This window comes from Schistocerca nitens, chromosome 7, assembly GCF_023898315.1.
Source record: "Schistocerca nitens isolate TAMUIC-IGC-003100 chromosome 7, iqSchNite1.1, whole genome shotgun sequence".
Classification (NCBI taxonomy): domain Eukaryota; kingdom Metazoa; phylum Arthropoda; class Insecta; order Orthoptera; family Acrididae; genus Schistocerca; species Schistocerca nitens.
The window spans coordinates 208,647,226-208,658,636 of NC_064620.1; positions in this window are offsets into that span (position 1 = coordinate 208,647,226).

Sequence of the window (11,411 nt, forward strand, 5' to 3'; positions counted from 1 at the left end):
CAAGTGATTCTTGGTGACAGGGATAGCACGTAAATTAAAACTATAATCTGGACAGGGATGCGGGAATTAATTGTAACCAGGTGAAATATCTTGCCGATACATTACGCAGTTAGGGATTGATTCGTATTCACTCTTTAACAAGAACCAAACAGCACTGAATCCTAATGATACTGGTACACAAAGCAAACAATAATTAGTACTAGAAGTAATAAAAACAGTGCTTTTAATATCATTACTGTAACGTAAGTATGATATTGGCATTCTGCATACACTGCAGTTAGATATTCATTGTTTTGCATTATAGAAATTATCAACTAGTCTAAAGTGAAACATTGGATAACCGCAATGAACTTAGTTATCGTCTGAATATGAAGTACTAATTTCCGGAAGAATGCATGCAATGGCAGGAACATTATTCTGTAAAAGACATGTATCTGACTACTTCACAATTTAGCCAACTCCATAATGTTGCTTTAGAATGTATTGACTGATCTGATTAATTACCGAAGGATCGCCATTTAAAAATAATGTTTGACCTTCATATGATTCAGAAAGAAGTCACAGAACAGTTCGCACAAGCGAAAGGGCAATGCACTTTAACAGAGTTGCGTTTCATCACGAATTTTATAGTTTTAATAAGCACTTGTTTCTGATATTTTACTCATACATTTCACTGACCACAATAATTAAACTGTGGGACCGCAAATGCATGGTTCAGTGTACTGAAATGAAACAAATGCTGCAATAATTATCATTGTAGCACATCACTGGTATTGAGATTAACAATTCTCCAATTCAAAAAATAAATAAATAAATAAATAAATAAAATAAAATAAAACAACCACAATGCTCCTGTAATATTAGAGAATTTATTATTTTCCAAACAGATTTCCAGCAGTTATGCAGCTGACTAACCTAAATATTTTCACATCACATTTTTAACGAAATAATATCTTCATTTTAGTGCTAAAGTAAACTTCAAGAAATGTCATCGTTGGAAACCAACTGAGATAATCGGCAGTTTCTCTAATTTGAAGTCTTTGGACCTAGAAAAAATTAATGGTCATCTAAATTTATATTTCTACCTGCCTACGGCGCAACAGCTGAAAATCGTTTCGTCAAATAATAAATATAGTAGAATATTACACAAGTGTCGTAATTTCATTCATAATGTATAAAATAATCTGCCAAAAACAGACAAAACAGTTAATTAATGCGAGTATAGTATGCGATATTAATACAGATATTTAGTTTTCTGATGAGACCACAGTATTCATTGTTGGCAGTTAAGTGAATGTCTCATTGACAGGACACTAACATAATTTGACATTACGAGATTTACCTTATTCCGACATGCAGCCAAGGCACATTAGAATAACACCAGGTTCATTAGTAGGTCACATGTAGAACCAATCAACATAAGCAATGCTCCACTCCAGTACTGCCCCTGAAAACATCTGCTCTCAATGTCATTCAGCAAATGAGTTCTCTGTAACTGTAATGCTTTCATATTTTCGCAATAGGGTTGATACACTAGATACCAACATTATGCTAGGAAATTTTCTCGAAATATATTTTTTGAAAATGATTAGGACAATCTTATCTTGACATTCTGCTAATATTTGACATTACAAAGTTCACGAAATGTATTCATTCATGAAAATTTGCTTAGCAGTATACATGATGGGATAGCGATTCTTTCAATTGGCATACAAAGCTATGTTAGGATGTTCTGTTTAGCATTACAAATAAGTTGTATACTGGCTATATAATTGCAAAAAGAGAAGAAAAGCACAGAGTGTAAGAGTATAAAAGACACTGTGTTGTCACAGTTAGAGGAACTTGTAATTCCTCACTAGCTGACATTTTCCATCATATATTTTAGCACAGAAGCTTAAGTCGTCGTTCTTGAAACAAAGAATGCAGGAGATATCGCCACAAGTATTAGTTGCTCAATGTTATAGAAACTCGAAATTCAAGATTAGGAAACTCAAGCTGCTTTAAAACCAAGCTTTTTGTGTCATTTCACTGGGCAAGTTATGTAATATACAAATGCTGATTGTGGACCAAAGAGCATCCCAAAGTGAAATTTCAAGTTGGCGAAAAACCAATTCAATTTTATCACTTTCAACAATTTTAAAGCTATTAAATTTTGTTTTCTATAAGTTATAGATGCAAAACCTCATTTCCCTATCTTGAAAAAAACTGGACTGAATGTTATCATTTTTTAAATTATAAATCTATTAAATATTGTTTTCTATAAACGCAACCAACACCACCTCAAAACTCAGAGGTAAAATTGAAAAAGTTAAAATAAATAAAAACGAATTTCCTCATCTAGAAAAGCAGATGAAAAACATGGCCTACAAAGTTGAGTTAGTTAAGAGTTTCGAAAATTATTGTGAAGGAAAGAGGGATTGAGTTTAAAGGATTTAGAAAATTATTGCAAAAAAAATTTTTACTCAAACATAACTAGAGATGCCCTGGTGGATTTTATTGACTATTTTAACAGGAAAGAAATGAAGAAAAACTTGAGGAGCAAGACCTAAAGTACAAGAATTTAAAAGAATTCGATCAAATGCTAAAACAGAGAAATTAAAGGATTATTACAAGGTTAGAAAACAAAAATTGATGAGAAAATTTTAAGCCATATTGACAATGAAACCAATGCTGAAAAATGACAATTTGACTATACAATCTACAAAACATCTTCACCAAATCTGTAAAGAGAGAAAAATAGAAAATATTCTAAATTTTGAAAGAATTATCAAAAGAGCTGAAGTTAAAATTAATAATGATGCGGTTTTGAGTAAGAAATTCCTTAAGTGAGTTTCACCAGATTTGCAAAAAGAAGAATTTAAACATTATTCTTAACTTAATAAACTATAATTACTCGATCTCATCAGTAGATCAGAGGACTAAATTATTAATAACGACAATGAGAATGATGTTCAGAAACATGTAATTGTTAAATACCAAGAAATTAAATAAAAAATTTACGATAAAATTCTACCGAGCTTCAGTATCCTAGATGGTGAGGATTTTTTCAAATCACTCAAACGAATTTATTGAAAATGTTCAAATTTCGAATCAAGAATAATAACTTATAGGTTGAATAATGTAGATAATATTGTGGAACAATAAGAATTTTTTAGTCAATTTAAAGAAGAGGGAATCACCAATTTAAGGGATATTTTAAGACAGAGAAGATCAATTAAAGATAACTTGAAATTTTATTGTAATTATGAAAGCCAAGAAGAAATAGAAGAATTTATTTTTTATACATCTATCCAAGTATTATTAAAAACACCAGATTTAGAAGATTATTACCAAAATTTAACAAATGAACCTATAACTCAAATGGAAGGAATGCAAAGAAAAATAGCTGGTTGGTCTTCATTTTCTCTAGACAATTTGGAATGAAATGTCAAAAGATGCAACCTAATTTATGGTTCCTCACATATAGAGTTCCAAAAAGCAAATAAAGACAATAAAGCTGTTGTTATTGTACAAAATACAGATAAAAATACTTTCTTTATTCAATAAATTCAGCTTAATGTCTAGCAAGTGACAATGTTGGAAGAGTTAATATTTGTAAAACTACTGGATGAGAATTAGATGTTGTTTTTGCAAAAGAGAAAATACATTTTTCTCTTCGCTTTACAGATATTCCAAAATTTGAGAACAAATAAAACAACTAATGTTTATGCATTTGAAAGAAGTCGTGAAGAAGCAGAAAATATTGTTTATCCTTTTTACTACACACCTGTAAATCTTCTTTTAATTTAACATGAAAAAAATTAACATTATTGTTGATAAAACATCTATCTAGATTAATTAGTTCACAAAAAATTAAAAATGGCATCAAATTTGTCTTTGTTGGAGATACTTAAGATATTTTCAATCAAAAGAAAAATTAGACATTCAGGAAAACAACTGTAGAGATCATAAAGATGTAAAAATACATATACCCTTTAATGGTCAAAGAATTGAAACTGAAAATTTTAGTTATTCATTAAGGGTTCCTTTTGTCATTTATGCAAATTTCCTCTGTTTATTAGAAGATTTACAAACTTCTCACCCACATTATGAATAATCTTAAATCAACAAATATGAAAAACACTTGCCTATTTCATTTAGTTATTATGTTAAATAGTCTAACAGTGATTATAAAAATCCAGTTACTTACACACATAGAGATGCAGTACAAAAATTGATTGAAATGTTAGAATAAGACTAAAGAGAAATCGCTAGAATATATAAACGAAATATTACAATGGCATTGACTAAACAAGATGTAATAAATTATTAAACTTCAGATATTTTTCACATTTGTGAACGAGAATTTGAATATGATAAAAAAAGTGAAGGTTGTAGCAGTTAAACAGGAATATGTCACAGAGCAATCATACTTACCAAATCCCAAATTTCTTACGGTATGTTTTCATCATTTAGCAAATTATGTTCTACATTTGTTTATCAAAAAATTAGCAATAGATAGTAAATATATTGATGCAATTTCAAATAATGAACAAAAATATATTTCTTTTGATAAACATGTTGAAGATGGATTAACATAAAGATTATCACACACATTTATATTTATAGATCAAGTATTGATAAATTATCTTCTAATCTTAAAAAAGGACAATTCAGAGAAATAGCATGATATTTTGAATGTGAACAAACAGATTTAATAATTAATAATGGAGTTTGTCCTTACAAATGTAAGGACTCAGAGAAAAAAATGGTAGAAATCAAATGCCCAAAAAAGAATGCTGTTATACGAAATTTAATAAATTAGATATTTCTGATGATTAAATATCAAAACCAGTTTAGAAGAAGATCAATATCAAAAATGTAGATGAATATACAAGATTACATGATAAATGTGATGTTTAAATTTTAGTAGTTAACATCAAAAATTTCAAACATATATGTATTAAATCTTATAAACTTGATCCATATTGTTATTTTTCAGTACTGGGACTAGCTTCGGATTGTAGGCAAAAATGGCAAGAGCTCAGCTAGATTTATTACATGATCTTTCTTAAAAAAGCATTTCGAGGAGGAATTTCTTGCACTATTAAGAGATATGAGAAGGCAAATAACAAATATATGAAAGATTTTGAGGCAAAAAACAGTCAAATTATTAGCATATCTAGATGCAAACATTTTGTATGGTTGGGCAATGTTTCAATTTTTTCCAATCAGAAATTTGAAGTTAATGGACCCAAAATATTTTAAACCAGCAAAACTACTTAAAATTCAAGATAATTATAAATATGGTTATATTCTCGAAGTTGATTTTGAATACTCAAAACAATTATGTGATTTACATAAGGAGTTACCTTTAGCTGCATGATTACATCATGTTTAGTCAATTTCATTGGAACATTTCGTTTATATATTCTAGGAATTTATCTTGATTCTTTTTTTAACATTTCAACAAATTTTGGTGTTGCATCTTTACCTATATAAGTAACTGGAATTTTTAAACACCATTAGAATATTTAACAAAATAACTTAATGAAATTGGCAAATAATGCTCGAATATCTTCAAATGAACACTCTAAATCTGTGTAAATGATAAAAGGAACCCTTAATGAATGACTATAATTTAAAATTCAAAGTTTTGTCCTTTAAAAGGAATATCCATTTATACTTCTTTAAGCTCTGTAGAATCTTTTTCATGAATGTCTAATTTTTGTTGTGAATGAAAATATCTTAAATATTGACCACAAAGATAAATTTGATGTCCATATTAATTGCTTCTGAACTAATTATTCTAGACAGACTTTTTATAGAAAAACAATGTGAATTATGGTTATATATTATTAAAAGAAGATTTACATGTTTTTCTCATTTTATCTATGAATGGTGTAGTGGTTAAACAATAATATTTTCTGCTTCTTCACTGCTTCTTTCATATGCATAAACATTAATTAAAGTGTTTTATTCCTTCTCAAATTTTGGCACATTTGTTAACGAAAGTGGAAAACTTATTTTCTCCTTTTCAAAAATGTCATATAATTCTAGTCCAATTTTTTATAATTATTGACTCTTTCTACACAGTCACTTGCTGGATATACAGCTCGATTTATTGAATAAAGAAAGCATTTTTGATCTGTATTTTCTTACATAAACTACAGCTTTTTTACCTTTAATTTCTTTTAGGAACTCGATGTATGAAGAACGATAAATTAGACTGTGTCTGCTAAGATTTAATTCTAAACTGTCTATATAAAATGAAGATGAACCAGATTTTTTCTTTACATTTCTTCTATTTAAGTTATTAGATTATTTGTTGAATACTGGCAATAATCTTTTGAATCTCTTGTTCTTAATAAAACTTGGTTAGATATTCTGAAATTAAATTCATGAATTTCATCTTGTCTTTTAAAACTACAATAAAATATCGTGTTATCTAAATTGATATTCTTTGTCATAAGATACTCTTTCAATTGGTAATTACTTCTTCTCTAAATTGAATAAAAAATTCTTGTCATTCCACAATATTATCTACAGTATCCAATCAATAAGTTATTACTTATGATTTGAAAGCTGAACCTTTTCAATAAACTCATTTGGTTGATTTGGAAAAATCTTCATCATGTGGAATATTGTAGCTTGGTAGATTTTTCTGATAATTCTTTTGTTTAATTTCTTGATATTTATCCACTAGACGTTTTTCAAGATCATCTCATTGTCATTATTCATAATTATTCACTCAGATCTATTGATAAGGTCAGGTAATTGTTGTTTATTAAGTTTAGAATAATTTTTAAATTTTTCTTTTTGCAAATTTGCTGAAGCTCACTTAAAGATATTTTACTAAAATCTTAATCATTATTAATTTTAACTTCAGCTCCTTTGAGAAGTACAGTTATCAGATTTTTTCAAAATTTAGAATAATTTTCTATTTATCTCTCTTTACAGATTTTATGAATATCACTTGTAGATTGTTTCTCAAATGGTCTTCATCATCGTTGTTTTTATTGTCAACTAGGCTCTCAATAATATCAATCAATTTTTGTTTTGTAAGCTTGGCATAGTTCCTTAAGTTTTCTGATTTAGCAATTTATCGAAGTTCTTTTAAATTTTTATATTTTAGTTCTTCCTTCCTCAAGTATTTCTCCATTTCCTTCCCGCTAAAATAATCAATATACTCCCCCAGATCGTCTCTAGTTATGTATGAGTTATTAGTTTCTTTACAGTAATTTTCTAAATTTTTAAAACACAATATTCTCTTTCTTTCACAATGATTTTATAAGCTCTTAACCAGCTTAACTTTGTAGGCCATGTTTTTTTCCATTGTATTTACAGAGAAGAAAATTTGATTTTATTTATTTAAACTTTTTTTGTTCAGTTGCACTTTTGAGTTTTGAGGTTTGGTATTTTGCATTACAGTGAACAATATTTTATATTTTTAGAAAATGATAAAATTCTATTCTTTTTTTTCAAAATAAGCACATGATGTTTGGCAGCTCTAACTTATAGAAATCCAAATTTATTAGTTTGAAAAATTGTAAGAAACATAAAATTAAATTTAATTTTTTTGAGACTGGCAAATGAGGACTGACAGCTCTAATTTATAGAGAACCAAATTTAATTGTTTTAAAAATTTTCAAATGATAAAACTGAATTTGTTTGTTTTGAGATAGGCAAACTAGATTTTTGGTTTGAGGAAACTGAGAAATTGGGTTCTTGGTTTGCAATTTTGGTATTTGACTTGTGGATGCTCTTTGGTCCTGAATCAACATACAGATACTACTAAAGTATGACACCCATTGAGTCACTGGACTGTTATGGCAGAGGATTAAAGCTCATTTCGTCGACAATCATTCAGGTTTAGGTTTCCATCGACAGCTAAGGTCGAAGGATTAACTGTTCTTTTTGAAAGGTCGCAGTGGATTTCTTTCTCCATCTTCTTCCAATCCAAACTTGTGTTCCATCTGCATGTATTCGATCTCTGACAACTTTTCATCAACTATTACCTCCATCTCTGTTCGCCATATTTCGTTATCTCATTATTTATTGTTGCAAACTGCTGGAGATTCGAACAGTTATGGTTCGTGCCTCACATCTATGTGATAGGGACCAAGTGCCTTCTCCACAAGTAACGTGAATTGTATGTCACAGTAAGCAGCTATGAAAGCTTGCTTGAGTATCACATCTGATTCAACTGACAGCCCACCAAGCGTATGGTCAAATGATATCAGGTTTTTTCGTCATATTATAAACATTATGTTTGTGTGCACAGTTAACTATATTCTATCGCCCTAAACTCTCCGAAAGCAAATCAAATGGTTGCTGTGTGACCAGTAACAGAGACCTACGAAGATGATTATACGTGAATTGACAATATGCAAACTGTAACTATCCTGTTACAATTGGGTTGGGTTTAACGGATTCTACATTTCATTCTGACGACATCTCTGATTTGAGACATCTATTAGCTTCTTTTCTCTATGAAGTCTTATAATTAACCAAATTTACTTTATGTGACTATTTTGTTTTTGTTTTTGTTTTTTAGTTGCGGTTGATCTCGGAATTCACGTGCATGGTATAAACTGAAGCGCTGCTGTGTGCTTTTGATTTATTAGCTACTGTCTCTTTACATAATACTTGCACCCTAGTAGAAACAGTTGGACACATTTCACACCTATTATTATTATTATTACTATTATTATTATTGAAAATTCCTGGCAGATTAATACTGTGTGCGGACCGAGACTCGAACTCGTGACCTTTGCCTTTGGGGGCATGTGCTCTACTAGTTGAGCTCCCCAAGCACGACTCACGCCCCGTCCTCACAGCTTTGCTTCCGCCAGTACCTCGTCTCCTACCTTCCAACCTTTACAGAAGCTCTCCTGCGAACCATGCAGGACTTGCACTCCTGAAAGAAAGCATATTTCGGGGACATGGCTTAGCCACAGTCTAGGGGATGTTTCCAATGAGATTTTCACTTTGCAGCGGAGTGTACGCTGATATGAAACTTCCTGGCAGATTAAAACTGTGTGTCGGACCGAGACTCGAAATCGGGACCCTTGCCTTTTGCAGGCAAGTGGTCTACCAACTGAACTACCCAAGAATGACTCTCGCCCCGTCCTCAAAGCTTTACATTCGCCAGTAGGGGAGCAAGGGGCTTGTTGTAACAGTTTTCATGAAAACTAATATATCTTGAGATCCATTGATGAAATTGCTACAAAATAAAGATGGATGGATGGATGCTGTAACTCTTCCTCTACCAAATCAAGTAAAAATAATACCATAACTATTCGTCATTATTTTACCATCAATTATTTGCTAGAAGAAGTGCGGTGTTACAACTACCTCACGCTTGGGGGGAAGTTGTAATGTCTACTGGGGCAAGTAGTTACGACAAAAAAAACAACAATAATACCTCTAATCATTTATTCTTTGATTATTGTTAACAAAATTGACATCTTTGTGAAGTAGGTATTATGTAAGTCATACCAAAAATAAACTTAAGTACACTTTTTAAGTAATCAACACCTAAAAATTAATTAATTAAATATATTATTTAGTTAAACACTACTTATAATCATCATGGCACCTTTGAATCACAGTAAGTAATTAAATTATTTCTATCTAAGTTATGCTTCCTAATTATCTCTTTTTAATATATATCTAACAAACTACTGCACTTATATATGAATCAACATTTGGTGGGTTTCATTATAATTAAATTCAGTCTTCATCTGAGCTACAATGAATATAAATAAAAGATATAGTGTCTTCTGTAACACATCCTACATCGGCACACATCTTAGAAATGCAACACTCGACCCAATCTTCTTTATTTGAATCTGTGTAAGCGTCACCACGTACCAGACAATTCCACTCTTCTGATTCAGATTCTGAATCTGAACATAAAGTCTTTTTTTTTAGCTCTATCCACTCCAGTTTTATGTTTGGTTGATATACCTATGCATTTCCCCTACCCCTTTCCTTTACCTTTTCCTTTAATTTTGTCATCTTTTTTCTGTTTTTTCTTCAGTTCTGTAGATTTTCTTTTGCGTCTGCTATTTGTATTAGTTTTTCTTGGTGGCGCCTTTGGTAGATGTCTAATCTTTGATGGCGAAAGAGGTTTTTGTATACTGGAACAACTCAGAGTTGGTTCGTTTGCAGTTTCGATTTGGCTTATAATTTCTGTGGTGCTGATATCTAATTCAGGAGCAGAATCTAATAGTTCGGGATTTTCAAGATTCAATGATACATTTTCTGTGACATTAATGACATCCGGCTTTTGTGTAGGATCTGAACGATCAGTAACATAAGATGGCGCAAAGCCGGAGTCTTGGAAAATATCAGTATTCAAAGGCCACACACCATAAGCTTTAAATCCACTCATAATATTAGCAGTGTTTAAGGCAAGCGGTAACGACTCTTTCACAATACCTGGAATGTCATATATTGTCATTATTTTCCCCGGATTGTTGTGCATCCATGCTGTCTGTGCTCTATTTATGTAATTTTTAAAAGGGCCGTACAGTCCTACGTCTAAAGGTTGAAAATTGTGGGAGCAGTGCGGGGGAAACGATAGCATGATGAAATTATTTTCTTTGGCTTTTTCAACAACTCCAATATTCACGTGTGAGCTACGGTTATCAAGTAGCAACAGAACTGGCTCTTCCTTGGAGGGTTTGGGATGTTTGATAAAATGATCCATAAAAATTTTAAATTCTTTTTCGGTTATCCATTCAGAGGAATTACAAGCTCCAATGCAATCAGAAGGTCCACCATGAAAAAACATTTCAGAATATTTGAACGTAGGAAAAATGAAAATCGGTGGGATAAAATCACCCATAGTATTAGAGGCACAAGCATGTGTTAGAAGAGTTCCTCTCTCAGCCGATGTGATAGCTCTAATTTGCTAGTGGCCACCAGCAGCTATTATTTGCTTAGATTTTTGAACCATTGTGACCCGTGTTTCAGCAGTGTTCCATATTCGAGAAGCATTAAACTGATATTTTAGGAGAAGTCGTTGGTATATTGGAAAGAATGAATTAACGTTAGTCTTATTGAACGACGTCGCTCGACTTAAAGACGTCGCTTCTGGTGTCCTTAAAGGTAACTCTGGATTTCTGCACATAAATTTTGGAACCAGTCAGTACCAGCCATGTTATTTTGATGCCAAGAAGGAGGAATGCATTAAGCTGCACACCGCATTGGTAAGCTAGTTTCCTTACATCTATGGGAAGTAGTACGAAATATGTTTCGGTGCACTTGAGTAGGTAGGAAGCGATCTTACCCTCCTCTTCTGCAGTAAATACTTGTCTAGGCTTAACATACCCAACTCTTAAACATTCATTATTCTTCTTTTGCTTTATGTATCTGTAAAGAGAGACGTGACATAATCCGAAATTCTGACTAGCTTTCCGAAT